At 32.5% G+C, this 16,996-nt stretch overlaps 1 long non-coding RNA gene across 1 annotated transcript; it reads right to left on the bottom strand.

Moving 5' to 3' along the window:
• Window positions 1-3,026: 3,026 nt before the first annotated feature.
• On the bottom strand, window positions 3,027-13,829 carry LOC149492593 (uncharacterized). Its single transcript, XR_016318905.1, has 2 exons — window positions 13,353-13,829; window positions 3,027-3,201 (listed from the first exon to the last, which is right to left on the bottom strand). It is a non-coding gene; the product is annotated as an uncharacterized LOC149492593 (long non-coding RNA).
• Between the last annotated feature and the right edge of the window lie 3,167 nt (window positions 13,830-16,996).

The following is a 16,996-nucleotide window of genomic DNA, read 5'->3' as shown; positions in this document are numbered from 1 at the left end:
TGATGATATTTTAGTTTATAGTCCTGCCTTGGAGTTACATTTAGATCACCTAAAGATTGTTTTTTATGTCTTTAGGGCCAATAAGCTTTATGCTAATCAGTCCAAATGTTTCTTTACCGCAAACTCAGTTTAATACTTAGGCCACATTATTAGTGACCAAGGGGTAGCCATTGATCCTAGGAAAATTGAAGCTATGTTGAATTGGCCAAAAACCAAAACATTGAAATCTCTTAGAGGATTTTTAGGCTTAATACAGTACTCTAGCAAATTCATTAATGCATATGACATTTTTAGTAAACCATTGACTAATCTACTCAAGAAGGATGCTTTCTTATGGTCAACTGAAGATGAGCTTATATTCCTTAAACTCAAATCAACCCTCTCCAACCCACCCTAACTTCCTCTTCCTAATTTTTCCCAACCATTTACCATTAAAACTGATGCTAGCCAATTGGGATTAGGGGTAAGTTTAATGCAGAACCATAGGCCACTTACTTTCCTTATCAAACCATTGAGTCCCAAACATATTGGCTTATCTATTTATGAAAAGGAGTTATTAGTTGTGATCATGGCAGTTAAACAGTGGAGACACTATCTCGACCATGCCCCATTTGTGATTCAAACTGACCATTCTAGTTTGACACATCTTTGGCAACAATGATTGCACAGTTATGTGCAACAGTAGGGAATCACTACTTTATTAGGTTTAAGTTACACCATTCTCTATAAAAGGGTGTTGAAAATAGGGTAGCAGATGCACTTCCACGCTATGCTTTACCTTCCCTTGTGACTGATTCCTTAAACTCATAATTTATTGCTTTATCTTTTGTCCATCTGTGTTGTTAAAGAGGTGACTGATAGTATGCCTCTGATGATCTTGCCAAAGGAATAATTGCTCTTTTATCTGTTTTCCCTTAGGCTAAATCTCCTTTTGAATATTCTGATGGTATTTTACTTTACAAAAACAAAATCTATGTTAGGGATTTTCAGAATTTAAGGTTTTCTCTCTTTCAATCATTTCATGATTCTCCTATTGGGGGCATTCTAGGTGAAGGATACCACACACAAACTTAAGCAATATTTTTATTAGCCTAATCATGTGAAATCTGTGACTGATTGGATTGTTTCTTGTGATGTGTGCCAAAGGTGTAAGACTGAAACAGTTCCTTCCCTTGGATTGTTACAGCCCTTACTGATTCCTAATCAGGCTTGGACCCGTGTTTCCATGGATTTTATTGAGGGGCTACCTAGGTCCCATTCTAAGATAATGATTTTAGTGGTGGTGGATCGATTCACTAGATATGGTCATTTTATTGCTTTGTCACATCTTTATATTGCTTCCAAATGGATACCTTATTTTGGAAAATATTTTCAAATTGCGTGGGTTACCCCAAACAATTGTTTTTGATAGGGATAAAGCTTTTACTAGCCTCTTTTGGAAGGAGCCTTTTCATTCATTGGGCACAAAACTTCATTTCAGTTCTGCCTATCACCCTCAAATTGATGGACAGATTGAATAGGTGTGTTGAAACATACTTGAGATGCATGACAATAGCTAAAACCTCATGCTTGGTCTTAGTGGCTAGGTTTTGCTGAGTGGTGGTATAACCCATCCTATCATTCGATTATCAAAATGTCTTCCTTTAGAGCTCTTTATGGTTACAATGCTCCCTTGCTTCCACACTTAGTTCTTGGTTTTACTACTATAGCTTCTGTGGAGGACTTCCTTTTAATGATGCAACAACTTTCTACTTTTTTAAAAGAAGCTCTTGCTTTTGCTCAAAATCACACGAAGCAATTTGCTGACTCTCATAGAATAGAGAGATAGTTTTTTATTAGTGATTGGGTGTATTTGAAATTACAGCCTTATAGATAAGACATTGTTGCTTTAAAGAAAATCTCAAAATTTTAGTAAAGCTTTATGGCCCTTTTCAAGTCTGGGAGAAAATTGGGGGAGCTGCTTACAGACTCCAGTTGCTTAAGGATGCTCAAATCCACCCTGTCTTCCATGTTTCCCTACTCAACAAATTTCTAGGTAACAACACTACTGTCTCTCCTACCTTGCAACAATTGTCACCTTTTGGTTTGCCTATTGGAGCTCCTCAGAGTGTCCTGTAGACTAGAACCATCTTCAGAAAGGACAAGACAGTTCAACAACTTCTAATCTTTTGGAAGAACATGTTCCCTACTAATTGTACTAGGGAGGATGTCATGGTCAGCCCACCTTGGTAGGTATTGTCCGCTTTGGGCCACGCAGGCCCGCACGGTTTTGTCCCTTGGGCCAGGCTTTTCAACCCACCCCAAAAGGCGCCTAAGCAATTCAGTGGTCCACCTGGTAGGCCCTGCCTTACTTAAGTATTGTCCGCTTTGAGGTATCCCCAGAGTGACCTCTCACGGCTTTGTCCTCTATGGAGAGTATCCCCAGAGTGACCTCCAAGAGGCGCCTAAGCAATTCAGTGGTCCACCTGGTAGGCCCTGCCTTACTTAAGTATTGTCCGCTTTGAGGTATCTAAATGTAACACCCGCCACCCAATCCCGAGAGACTCGACGGCGGATGCCACATTCGGTGCCGGAGACACCGTCTTAACTTAACATATAAATCATAAAACTAAAATTTTACATTAGAAGTAATTGGGTATTCACAAGTTTCATGAGTATATTATTTTTTTTTTATAATACAAATGTCATTTCATTTTCTTATCTTTTTTTTTTTTTTAATATATATACATTGGGAACAATCCTACAAAAATACTGTAAGAATATCCCTTTAAAAACTGAGCTCGCCAAACATGTGAATACAAAATACTCCCAATGAAACTCCAAATGTCCAACATCTACAAATAATTATTATAACACAACAACACTTTTATGTTTTCATAACTAAATAAATCCTCAATAGTATTTTCGATTCATCAATTACTTGCATTCATTATAGATATCAAGTCTTAATGAAGTAATCATATCAACTGACTTAAAATATTTCATATTCACTCATTTAATAAATCCTATGCTTATCTCCAAATATATAAACCAAAATAATTTATTATTACATATAATTCAAATAACATAATCTCCAAAAAATGTAATAATTATACATGCCATAATTCTTAAGTACATAAATCTCAATCGACTACTACCAAATTAGTGACTTCTGCTTTGATAAGATGCTTCTACTCTTCAAGTAGCATCCACATCTTCAACCTACGCGTGATAAAAATCGACGCGCTGAGTATAAAACTCAGTGGTGCTCATAATTCACATACTTACCAAAATTGCGATGGCAACTTACTTAAAACACAAATTTCGTAAAATCATTTATAATCATAAAATCTCAAATATTAACATGCATTTACATTTATAGCAAAAGAAATATCAAATAAACTATGAATTAACAACATGAAGAATTTAATTCTTTCAACTCATAAATTCATTACTTGCACATTTATTATACCAATACATATACTATTTATTTTTAAAACCTTGTACCGGAATATCATGCTTTGAAAATTCATTTGATAACATAATCATTAATTTCCAAAGTAAAGTTTACTAAAATAATATGATCTCATTCGTTTAATTCAACTACTTTGAAAACAATAAGACGATTATAAATACAACTATGTCTTCATTCGTTTATAGCAACAATAAAATGTTATTTTTCGTTAAGGCTCATACTCATGCAGAATGAACATAAGCAGATTTGATCGTGGCCTATGTTAGCGCCACCCCCATCACATGCTCGTGGCCTATGAAAGCACCACCCCCATCACACAATCGTGGCCTATGAAAGCACCACCGTGGCCTATGAAAGCACCACCCCCATCACACAAATAAGCGCGTCCGCCTATTTATAAGGGCTGATAACCCTAGCATATGATCATAGCTTCACAATAACAAAATCAATCTCATCATACCACGTTTCAATCATGCATAGTAGAGCCCAAATCAAAATCATTCTTGCACAAAAGCAATAATTCTTAATCAAAAACACTTCATTACTTAATACCCATCACTTCAAAATTTCTCAACTTACAACTTACACAAATTACCACATTCTTTTTAAGATAGTATATATATACAAAGCACTTACACCTTAAATACCCATTTCTTTGTTAAAACTCTAAACATATAAAAGTTATCAAATAATCATACTTATGTCATATATATAATAATTATGTAAGCTTTACTACACTAAGGTGGTACCAAGGGGAGGAATTTCCTTCTCCAATCACGCATGCTAACATAACTCTTATGCACAAAAGTATCCATTTCAACCCTCATCATGCATTATCTAAATCAATTCCACACCTTTCCAATTTATATCCATTTAATGATATCCACAACAACCCTTCTCACACTTATGTTTTATTTTTGTCAAATAAATTCTAAAACATACAAATAATCAAGAGCACTTCATCACACATGATTTATACATACTTTTATCCAAATAACCCTTTGATTTAGGACATAGAAAATTTCCAGCATTAATATCACCTTGACCTTTTCTGGGTTTTTAGGACATAACTTGAGTTATAGATTTCCAAATTAAGTGAAGTTTGATTCATTAGAAAGCTAAGACAAAATTCTACAAATGTTATCAAGGGACAACAGCCCAGATCAATCTGTAATATGGTGAAAAAAGGCTAGGAACACAGACCAATAGTCCAGACCTGATTCAGCAGCACTAATTCCAATGTTTATCCAATTCCTACTTATCCAGACACTCAAATCAAACCAATCCAAAACCAGAGAAGTCTCAAGACACAGGGAAACAACTCTCATGAAGAACTCAGAATATAATCTTATCATTATAGTGGTCAAAATGGGCACTCAATTCAGTGATGCATGTAGCCCGTCATAACAGAGTCAGTTTGGGTTTTTCAGCCATAAGTTGAACTATATATATCCAAATTGGACACAAGAGGATGGGTTGGAAAGCTAAGAAGTAGACCTATAACTTTCATGAAGGACTCAGACACAAAGGAAAACTCGAAAGGATAAAAAAATAGTCCTTAATCTCACTCAATAACATTTTTCCCAAAGGTGTGGAATTGATTTAGATAATGCATGATGAGGGTTGAAATGGATACTTTTGTGCATAAGAGTTATGTAAGCATGCGTGATTGGAGAAGGAAATTCCTCCCCTTGGTACCACCTTAGTGTAGTAAAGCTTACATAATTATTATATATATGACATAAGTATGATTTGTAAATACACCAATTAATATACATATTCTTTCCAGAAAAAAAAAAAAAAAAAATTTGTGGTTCGTGTTGATCTCACTATGCTTATATGAGAATAAATTCGAAGCCAAAATGAGTAAGCGTTTATAAGTGATCATTGTGACGATAGAAAAGATTGGTTAATAGTTAATAGAAGTATGTACAAGTCATGGATGATTTATGGATTTTTGTGAGATATCTATGATTAAAAAAAAAAGGGTGGAATTGCTATGACTTAGTGAATTCTATTTGGATGGAACTACCAAATCGTTATGGATAAATGGTTAAGTTGGGATAGTCTATATGGCACATTGCATGGTTTGCATAACTTTGTGATGGTGTATAAATATTTTTATGTATTGAGCTTTGGAACTTTGGTATTATTATTATTATTATTATTATTTTCTCTTGAGTTGAACTTGCAAGTATGCATGATGTATATATGCATGACAGTGTTTGAGATTAAGTATCATGCAGCAATTAAGTTATTAACACTGTTATAATAATAAGCTATATGATCTCAGGAGAATACTGTTATGAGAATAAGCTATATGATCTCAGTATATGTTCATATAATCTCATCATGCTTTATGAGAATTGACTTGATGCAAATCTTCGAATATGAGATTTAATGATATACCTTGATATGTATCTTATATGATGAAATGTTTGGTATGGGAGTTATATAGGTCATTGGATTGAGTGTTAGATAGAATAAGAGATGTTTATGGAGTTTTCTTGTAAGAGAATTAAAGAGGATAGTACAGATCTAAACGGTTCATATGCAAGAGAAGTTTATGTTATAATTATGAGATTAAAGTGCTAGCAGATTAAGGAAGAATAAATGAAGTCGGAAAAATATTATGAGATTTGTAATTATTTAATTCAAGTGAATTTCGAGGACGAAATTCTTTAAGGGGGGTAGAACTATAACGCCCCATTTTTCTGTGTCTAACATAGTAAGTTACCGGTCTGTGAATAGTATCATCGGTCCGGGATGCTATTGATAGCATGAGTGACTTGTGAAAAGGTTTGTCAATTTTGAATCCATAAGAAGCATATTTTTTTTATAATGGTGCTTATGTAAATGATTTTGTTATGAGGATTTTTCCCTTCTATTGAATACTGTGGATATAAAAAAAAAAATTTAATTTAAGTAAATTTTCAAGTGCGGTTTTATAAAGTTTTGATAAATGAAAAGATTATTTTATAAATGAAAATGAATTCACTTATACAGATTCATGGGCTATGAAGTATATTGGTTTACGAATTAAACATGAAAATAACATTTATATATAATATAAGTATGTAAGATGAAGTGTGAACTTGTATGGTTGTGTGCACAAGAAGATATATTAAGTTATGCCTGTTAAGATTATAAATATTAAGTTGAAGTTAAATATTTGTTGAATGTGAAATGCATTCATAAAATGCATGAATGTATGTATATGTGCCTAAGGAAGGCGTATGTTGTGAATGAGTTGCTAGTATGATCTAATAAGAGAAGTAAATGATTTGGATTTAAGGACAATAGAATCTACTTAGAGTATCGATTTTAATATATGCAATTGATGAAGTTTACATGATTTTGGTTAGTAGAATTTATTTTGACTATTGAGATAGACAATTTTTTTTTTCTGGAAAGAATATGTATATTAATTGGTGTATTTACATAAATGATATTTATAAGGTTTAAATGATGAATGACTTGAGGTGATTTGCTATAATAAGGGATGATAAGTATTTTTTTTCATAAGAAATACTATTGGTGAATGAAACATTATGTAAAGCCATTATCAGAAGTGATTTTTATTTATGAAAAATAATTACTACTTGGTGGAGTAAAGTATATTGTGGTATTCATCAGCTATTTTTCAAATGTATGAACATTAGGAATAATATGAATTACTATGGTTAGAAGAAAAGTGAATTGTGATTTTTGGTAAGAAATAAATTACTTTAATCTTTATGTGCCTAGTAGTGGATCTTGTATGAATTGTGCCACCTTATGGTTTGATATGGTATAAGTATGAATTCCATTCAACAAGATTTAGTCTTTTGATGTTTAAAGTATTTGGATGTTATAAATAAGGACTGTTGTTTAAATGAGAGATTCTATGCTCCGAGAAAAAGTAAATAACTTCTATAAAGAAATCAAGATAATTATATTATATAAATATTGGACCATGATGGTTAAGTGAGTTGATGAATGACATCGGACATGGCGGAATAGTTGTCCAACTAGTAAATTGATGTTATACCAATGAATTAAATAAGTACGAATGGATCTAGTCATGTTATTGTATGAATATTAAGAAAAGAATCAATTACAGAAATGCGAACGAGTATGAATTAGTATAATTTAAATGGAATGAGAGTCAATATGTAGAGTTTTTTTTTGACAAATTAGGAATCATTGGTTATTCAGAGTTGATGGAAATAGAAGGAATGATACATCAGAGTATAGAAGTAAGAATTTCTATATTTTTGAGATTTCATGAACATATATATATAAAAAAAAAAAAATATGTGGTTCGTGTTGATCTCACTATACTTATATGAGAATAAATTCGAAGCCAAAATGATTAAGAGTTTATAAGTGATCATTGTGACGATAGAAAAGATTGGTTAATAGTTAATAGAAGTATGTACAAGTCATGGATGATTTATGGATTTTTGTGAGATATCTATGATTAAAAAAAAAAAGGGTGGAATTGCTATGACTTAGTGAATTCTATTTGGATGGAACTACCAAATCGTTATGGATAAATGGTTAAGTTGGGATAGTCTATATGGCACATTGCATGGTTTGCATAACTTTGTGATGGTGTATAAATATTTTTATGTATTGAGATTTGGAACTTTGGTATTATTATTATTATTATTTTTTTCTCTTGAGTTGAACTTGCAAGTATGCATGATGTATATATGCATGACAGTGTTTGAGATTAAGTATCATGCAGCAATTAAGTTATTAACACTGTTATAATAATAAGCTATATGATCTCAGGAGAATACTGTTATGAGAATAAGCTATATGATCTCAGTATATGTTCATATAATCTCATCATGCTTTATGAGAATTGACTTGATGCAAATCTTCGAATATGATATTGAATGATATACCTTGATATGTATCTTATATGATGAAATGTTTGGTATGGGAGTTATATAGGTCATTGGATTGAGTGTTAGATAGAATAAGAGATGTTTATGGAGTTTTCTTGTAAGAGAATTAAAGAGGATAGTACAGATCTAAACGGTTCATGTGCAAGAGAAGTTTATGTTATAATTATGAGATTAAAGTGCTAGCAGATTAAGGAAGAATAAATGAAGTCGGAAAAATATTATGAGATTTGTAATTGTTTAATTCAAGAGAATTTCGAGGACGAAATTCTTTAAGGGGGGTAGAACTGTAACGCCCCATTTTTCTGTGTCTAAGTAATCATATCAACTGACTTAAAATATTTCATATTCACTCATTTAATAAATCCTATGCTTATCTCCAAATATATAAACCAAAATAATTTATTATTACATATAATTCAAATAACATAATCTCCAAAAAATGTAATAATTATACATGCCATAATTCTTAAGTACATAAATCTCAATCGACTACTACCAAATTAGTGACTTCTGCTTTGATAAGATGCTTCTACTCTTCAAGTAGCAACCACATCTTCAACCTACGCGTGATAAAAATCGACGCGCTGAGTATAAAACTCAGTGGTGCTCATAATTCACATACTTACCAAAATTGCGATGGCAACTTACTTAAAACACAAATTTCGTAAAATCATTTATAATCATAAAATCTCAAATATTAACGTGCATTTACATTTATAGAAAAAGAAATATCAAATAAACTATGAATTAACAACATGAAGAATTTAATTCTTTCAACTCATAAATTCATTACTTGCACATTTATTATACCAATACATATACTATGTATTTTTACAACCTTGTACCGGAATATCATGCTTTGAAAATTCATTTGATAACATAATCATTAATTTCCAAAGTAAAGTTTACTAAAATAATATGACCTCATTCGTTTAATTCAACTACTTTGAAAACAATAAGACGATTATAGAAAAAGAAATATCAAATAAACTATGAATTAACAACATGAAGAATTTAAGTCTTTCAACTCATAAATTCATTACGTGCACATTTATTATACCAATACATATACTATTTATTTTTAAAACCTTGTACCGGAATATCATGCTTTGAAAATTCATTTGATAACATAATCATTAATTTCCAAAGTAAAGTTTACTAAAATAATATGACCTCATTCGTTTAATTCAACTACTTTGAAAACAATAAGACGATTATAAATACAACTATATCTTCATTCTTTTATAGCAACAATAAAATGTTATTTTTTGTTAAGGCTCATACTCATGCAGAATGAACATAAGCAGATTTGATCGTGGCCTATGTTAGCGCCACCCCCATCACATACTCGTGGCCTATGAAAGCACCACCCCCATCACACAGTCGTGGCCTAGGAAAGCACCACCATGGCCTATGAAAGCACCACCCCCATCACACAATCGTGGCCTATGAAAGCACCACCGTGGCCTATGAAAGCACCACCCCCATCACACAAATAAGCGCGTCCGCCTATTGATAAGGGCTGATAACCCTAGCATATGATCATAGCTTCACAATAACAAAATCAATCTCATCATACCACGTTTCAATCATGCATAGTAGAGCCCAAATCAAAATCATTCTTGCACAAAAGCAATAATTCTTAATCAAAAACACTTCATTACTTAATACCCATCACTTCAAAATTTCTCAACTTACAACTTACACAAATTACCACATTCTTTTTAAGATAGTATATATATACAAAGCACTTACACCTTAAAACCACTTTCTCTCCTTCTTCTTCTCTTTGGCGTTGGCTATCTCCTTCTTCTTCTTCTTCTCTTTGTTTTTCTTCAACTTCATCCTTAGCTAAAGCCATCAAATTCAACCCATTTAACTTGATTTAAGGAATCAATCCTAGAGTTTAAAGCTAGAGAAGTGATTTGTGGTGATTATTTTCAAGAAACTTGGAAAGCCAAAGGCTTAGGAAACCTCTACCAAGGAGTAAAGGCAAAGTTGGAGCTTAGAATGCTTTAATCTAAGCTTGCTAAGGCTTGTTTTAAAGTAAGTGTTCATAAATCCTCCTACCTTGTTTAAATTTTTGATTTTGTGAAGTTTCTACTATTTTGTGAAAATTGGGAATTTTATATGAAATGATTTGATTATTGAATTTTGGTGGTATAAATGTGTTCTTGGGAGATTCTTAAGCATGTTTATATGTAGAATTGATGAGGAAAACATTTTCTTCTTCATCTTCCAAAAGTGGCAGAACCTATTGATGAAAAAGGCCTTAAGATTTCTTGTTCTCTTTGTTGGTTTATGCTCTTAAGATGATGTATGATGAGTATGAAATATGTGGTAGAAATCCCTACCTTGTATATGATTTAAGTAAGCTGAAATTGGGAAAAATGTTATTGAGTGAGATTAAGGACTATTTTTCGATCCTTTCGAGTTTTCCTTTGTGTCTGAGTCCTTCATGAAAGTTATAGGTCTACTTCTTAGCTTTCCAACCCATCCTCTTGTGTCCAATTTGGATATATATAGTTCAACTTATGGCTGAAAAACCCAAACTGACTCTGTTATGACGGGCTACATGCATCACTGAATTGAGTGCCCATTTTGACCACTATAATGATAAGATTATATTCTGAGTTCTTCATGAGAGTTGTTTCCCTGTGTCTTGAGACTTCTCTGGTTTTGGATTGGTTTGATTTGAGTGTTTGGATAAGTAGGAATTGGATAAACATTGGAATTAGTGCTGCTGAATCAGGTCTGGACTATTGGTCTGTGTTCATAGCCTTTTTTCACCATATTACAGATTGATCTGGGCTGTTGTCCCTTGATAACATTTGTAGAATTTTGTCTTAGCTTTCTAATGAATCAAATTTCACTTAATTTGGAAATCTATAACTCAAGTTATGTCCTAAAAACCCAGAAAAGGTCAAGGTGATATTAATGCTGGAAATTTTCTATGTCCTAAATCAAAGGGTTATTTGGATAAAAGTATGTATAAATCATGTGTGATGAAGTGCTCTTGATTATTTGTATGTTTTAGAATTTATTTGACAAAAATAAAACATAAGTGTGAGAAGGGTTGTTGTGGATATGATTAAATGGATATAAATTTACATTAGAAGTAATTGGGTATTCACAAGTTTCACGAGTATAATATTTTTTTTTTTATTAATAGAAATGTCATTTCATTTTCTTATCTTTTTTTTTAATATATATACATTGGGAACAATCCTACAAAAATACTGTAAGAATATCCCTTTAAAAACTGAGCTCGCCAAACATGTGAATACAAAATACTCCCAATGAAACTCCAAATGTCCAACATCTCCAAATAATTATTATAACACAACAACACTTTTATGTTTTCATAACTAAATAAATCCTCAATAGTATTTTCGATTCATCAATTACTTGCATTCATTATAGATATCAAGTCTTAATGAAGTAAGTTACCGGTCTGTGAATAGTATCATCGGTCCGGGAATAAATATTATTTTGGTCCGGAAAAATTACTATGTATGTTTAATATTTTCTATAATATTTTTGAAGTATGTATACATTATTTTTATGGGTAGAAAGTAAGTAATAAATATTTTTAGAGAATTTAGAAAATTTGTGAATAGTTAATTAAGGTGTGATATTAAGTAAGGAAAATTAGAGGCAATATTTGTATGGAGTAAATTTGAAATGGTGTTATATTAATTAAGGAAATTAGATGAATTATTTTTATGGAGTAAAGTTGAGGATTTTATTGTGTTAAATAATATTTTGAAGGAATTTAATTGGGAGAATATTTGTAGCCATTAGATTAGATTGACTCAATCCTAGCCATCCAATGTTGAGAAAAGACTAAAATACCCTTGTGCTCAATAATTTGAGCAACCACTTTCTCTCCTTCTTCTTCTCTTTGGCGTTGGCTATCTCCTTCTTCTTCTTCTTCTCTTTGTTTTTCTTCAACTTCATCCTTAGCTAAATCCATCAAATTCAACCCATTGAACTTGATTTAAGGAATCAATCCTAGAGTTTAAAGCTAGAGAAGTGATTTGTGGTGATTATTTTCAAGAAACTTGGAAAGCCAAAGGCTTAGGAAACCTCTACCAAGGAGTAAAGGCAAAGTTGGAGCTTAGAATGCTTTAATCTAAGCTTGCTAAGGCTTGTGTTAAAGTAAGTGTTCATAAATCCTCCTACCTTGTTTAAATTTTACTTTATGATTTATATGTTAAGTTAAGACGGCGTCTCCGGCACCGAATGTGGCATTCGCCGTCGAGTCTCTCGGGATTGGGTGGCGGGTGTTACATTTAGTGGTATCAGAGCATAGGTTTAGGCGATTCTAGGACTATGTGTATTGTGTAGGAATTTATCTATGTTGAAGTGAGAGTATGAGTAATTTAAGTTAAATACATGCCATATTGGTTTGAATTGGAAACAACCAGCTATTGGAGAATGGTGTTGTGGTAAGCGGAGTATGTTATTGAGGTTCCTACTGATGATTAATGGTTATATCCTTCTGGACCATGTGAATGAATGATTCTTGGAGGAATTCTTAGAGAATAAGGGATAGAGATTCGATGTGGTGGTTATTGGAGATAAGATAGTATTAAGGCGTTAAGGATTGATGTTCTTTTTCTTGAATTGATATGAGTTCCAAGTGTTAGCAGTATATTTGAGATTTGACTTGTGTAAATCATATACAAGGTAGGGATTTCTACCACATATTTCATACTCATCATACATCATCTTAAGAGCATAAACCAACAAAGAGAACAAGAAATCTTAAGGCCTTTTTCATCAATAGGTTCTGCCACTTTTGGAAGATGAAGAAGAAAATGTTTTCCTCATCAATTCTACATATAAACATGCTTAGAAATCTCCCAAGAACACATTTATACCACCAAAATTCAATAATCAAATCATTTCATATAAAATTCCCAATTTTCACAAAATAGTAGAAACTTCACAAAATCAAAAATTTAAACAAGGTAGGAGGATTTATGAACACTTACTTTAAAACAAGCCTTAGCAAGCTTAGATTAAAGCATTCTAAGCTCCAACTTTGCCTTTACTCCTTGGTAGAGGTTTCCTAAGCCTTTGGCTTTCCAAGTTTCTTGAAAATAATCACCACAAATCACTTCTCAAGCTTTAAACTCTAGGATTGATTCCTTAAATCAAGTTAAATGGGTTGAATTTGATGGATTTAGCTAAGGATGAAGTTGAAGAAAAACAAAGAGAAGAAGAAGAAGAAGGAGATAGCCAACGCCAAAGAGAAGAAGAAGGAGAGAAAGTGGTTGCTCAAATTATTGAGCACAAGGGTATTTTAGTCTTTTCTCAACATTGGATGGCTAGGATTGAGTCAATCTAATCTAATGGCTACAAATATTCTCCCAATTAAATTCCTTCAAAATATTATTTAACACAATAAAATCCTCAACTTTACTCCATAAAAATAATTCATCTAATTTCCTTAATTAATATAACACCATTTCAAATTTACTCCATACAAATATTGCCTCTAATTTTCCTTACTTAATATCACACCTTAATTAACTATTCACAAATTTTCTAAATTCTCTAAAACTATTTATTACTTACTTTCTACCCATAAAAATAATGTATACATACTCCAAATATATTATAGAAAATATTAAACATACATAGTAATTTTTCTGGACCAAAATAATATTTATTCCCGGACCGATGATACTATTCACAGACCGGTAACTTACTATTTTAGACACAGAAAAATGGGGCGTTATAGAGGATGCCTCTTTTATCCACCAACAGTTTCCAGATCTCAAACTTGAGGACAAGTTCTTTTTCAAAGACAGGGTAGTTGTTAGGGATATACTTGCATGCAGTCTATATTTGGGTGCTTTATTGTTATTTAAAAGGACTTAATTGTTATTTATGTATTGCCTTTTTATTATTAATGTAATTATGACTTATGAGTAGCTGGCAGCCTACTTGGCATTAACTGATGATGTGTCTTACACATCAGCTATATAATTATATTTTATTAAGGCAACATCAAAATCAACGAAGCATTATTCAGTATATTTCTTCTTTCTATATATACTTCTCTCTCTTTCCTTTTTTTTCCCTTCTTCTCGATGAAGTTAACCCTAATCTCTCAATCCCCTCCATTTTAGATTCTCTGCCACTAGAGCCTAACAGTAACATAGTATTTAAACTAGTTTTTAAAAGTTAAAGTAGTGTTTTATAAAAGGTTAGTCTTTGATAACATATACTTTTTAGCGTTTTATGTAAAGTGTTGCGTCTCTTTTGAGTTCCCGCAAGTATACGGATCGCAACGTAGTAATAAAAAGATCGATCCCACAGGGAACGGGTTAAGTCCACTTTACTACTTTATTCTTAATTTATGTTTACAAAAATTAAAATGTGAAATGAGTTAACTATATTTCTAGTTATGCTAAACCTAATTATTATTTAATTCTATAGATAAGTGTATAGTAGTATAGTTAAAAAATTTGATCATACATAGGATTTTCTTCTTCTATATCAAAGCATGTAACATACAATAAATAATTCTTTAATTACATATGGTATGATATAATTCAACCTCTCGGTATAGAATTATTCTATCTATTATATGTATTTCTACTTATAATAAACACCTTATTTTGTTAAATATTAAACCTAGTACTTATTCTTTGATTATTTCAATAAGATAGATTTAACTTTGACAAAATAAGTGAAATATGCATATGTAAATTCAACTAAGTGAACTAAATCTCTTTGATCTTTACTAAACTATTTCTTTCTGAGAATATAATTTAGCAACCTTGATTAAACAAAGATCAAAAGATAACTTAAAGAACTTTTATTGAATGATACCAATTGAAATTGTTGCTTTGTATAGAAAAGTTATGACGAACAACATACAACAAGTCTATAAAAACAAAAGAAAGAAGTAATCAAACTCAAGCCTCCGGAGGGTGTCACACCTCGAGGAACTTCTTGATGTTCTTGGCACAATCAATAATAAGTGACTCTCGTCAACTTACTTCTAAGTACTACTATCACACTTCTCTATTTTTATACTTAATATATGAAATACAATCTAAGTCTGAATATCTCTCTGAAACTGAATCTGGATTTTCTTCCTTCACTTGGATTGCTATTTATAGAAGAGGAGAATGATGTTGGTTATGATGGTGGTTGGTTGGCCAAGAGGTGCTTCAGGTGACTTCTCTTGGGAAGAGTCCCGACCCATGCATGGGAAGACATGTTTTTCTGATGAAAGGATATCAATTACGTCTCCTGGAAACACGACTCGTGCTCGCGAGGTTCAAGGTCATGCTCGCAACTTATGCTTTAAAAGTCTTTGCCTATCAGGAGTGCTTCTCGCGCTCGCGCAGATGAATGTCGCACTCGCGACTTACGTATTGGTGCCTGCTAAGTCTTCTGGTGTGTAGGTTGCGTGCGTGACTTTAGGTAGCACTCGTGACTGTAGCCTTTCTTCTTTCCAACGTGACTGCATTCGCGTCGCGAAGTATGTTAGGCGAATTCTCCATGTTTAGTCAACTTTTTGGTCCTCTTTTTCTATAAAAGCAAGTCTTTTCATTCCTTTGCTCAAATTGCATTCCTTCAATCACTTTAAACAAAAACAACACGACTAAACGTAAAATGCATAAAAACAACATGCAATCATGCAAATTATATGAGAATAACATAACAAAATTTGCCCGCTTTGCGAGGCTATCATAAAGCTACTCAAACAACTCTTCTAAACTAACTAATAACTACCGAAAAAGCATATTTTGCTAAACACACCCTTAGAATAGTGTTAAATGTTTATTTCTTGAATAAAACATTAGTTATGCATGTAATTTTGTTAGGTTTCTTAGTATAGCTTTGTAATTAATCTTTAGTAATTGGCTTACATTGGTTAAAAAGTGAAAGCTAACTCCTTTATATATATTTTTTATATAAATAAACTTTCTTATACTTTCTAATATGCTGAAGTTTATTTTTTTGAAAGGAAAATATGAATTCAATTAAGTAAATGAAGAATAACAATGAATAAAAGGAGGGATAAGATCCCACTTCTTAAGACAAGCATAATTGAAAGTAGCTTTCGCAAGAGAATGAGCTACTCCATTAGCTTTTCTTCTAACCCGTCTAATAGCGATATTAGATCTTTTAGCTAAAAAATTCTTACAATCTTGAATGACAATCCCTAGCTCTTAAAATTTTGAATAATTAGATAAAATAGCAAAAATTAAATTTTGAGTGTCCGTTGAAATACACCTAAGAGAAGTGAATTTGTCTTCAAGCCATAATAGGCCTTGCCTGAGCGCCCAAGCCTTAATAAGGAGGGGGGTCTTAGTGGCTGTCAGACCTTTAACATCTTCAATCACAAAACTAAGGGCCCCTAATCTGTGTGTAATGTCAATAGAACCATCCAAAAATGCTTGCCAACCACCTTCCCTATGAATGCGAACCCAGGGACCAGTCGAGGAACCTGAAGAGGACAACCCTGAACCTCCCACAATTCTTGGTTAAGGCATGGGAGAACGACGCTGCCTAACTTCTTGGTGCTGTGAATACCCAAATTTTGAGGCTCAGAAAGCCTGTTTTCCCGGACTGCAAACAGTCCGGCCGGACCGGAGGCTATTTCGGAAGTTCA

The sequence above is a fragment of the Jatropha curcas genome, chromosome 11 (assembly GCF_041381405.1).
Source record: "Jatropha curcas cultivar XTBG-Jc1 chromosome 11, XTBG_Jcur_1.0, whole genome shotgun sequence".
Taxonomy (NCBI): Eukaryota; Viridiplantae; Streptophyta; class Magnoliopsida; order Malpighiales; family Euphorbiaceae; genus Jatropha; species Jatropha curcas.
This window is presented reverse-complemented; position numbering and strand designations above follow the sequence as displayed.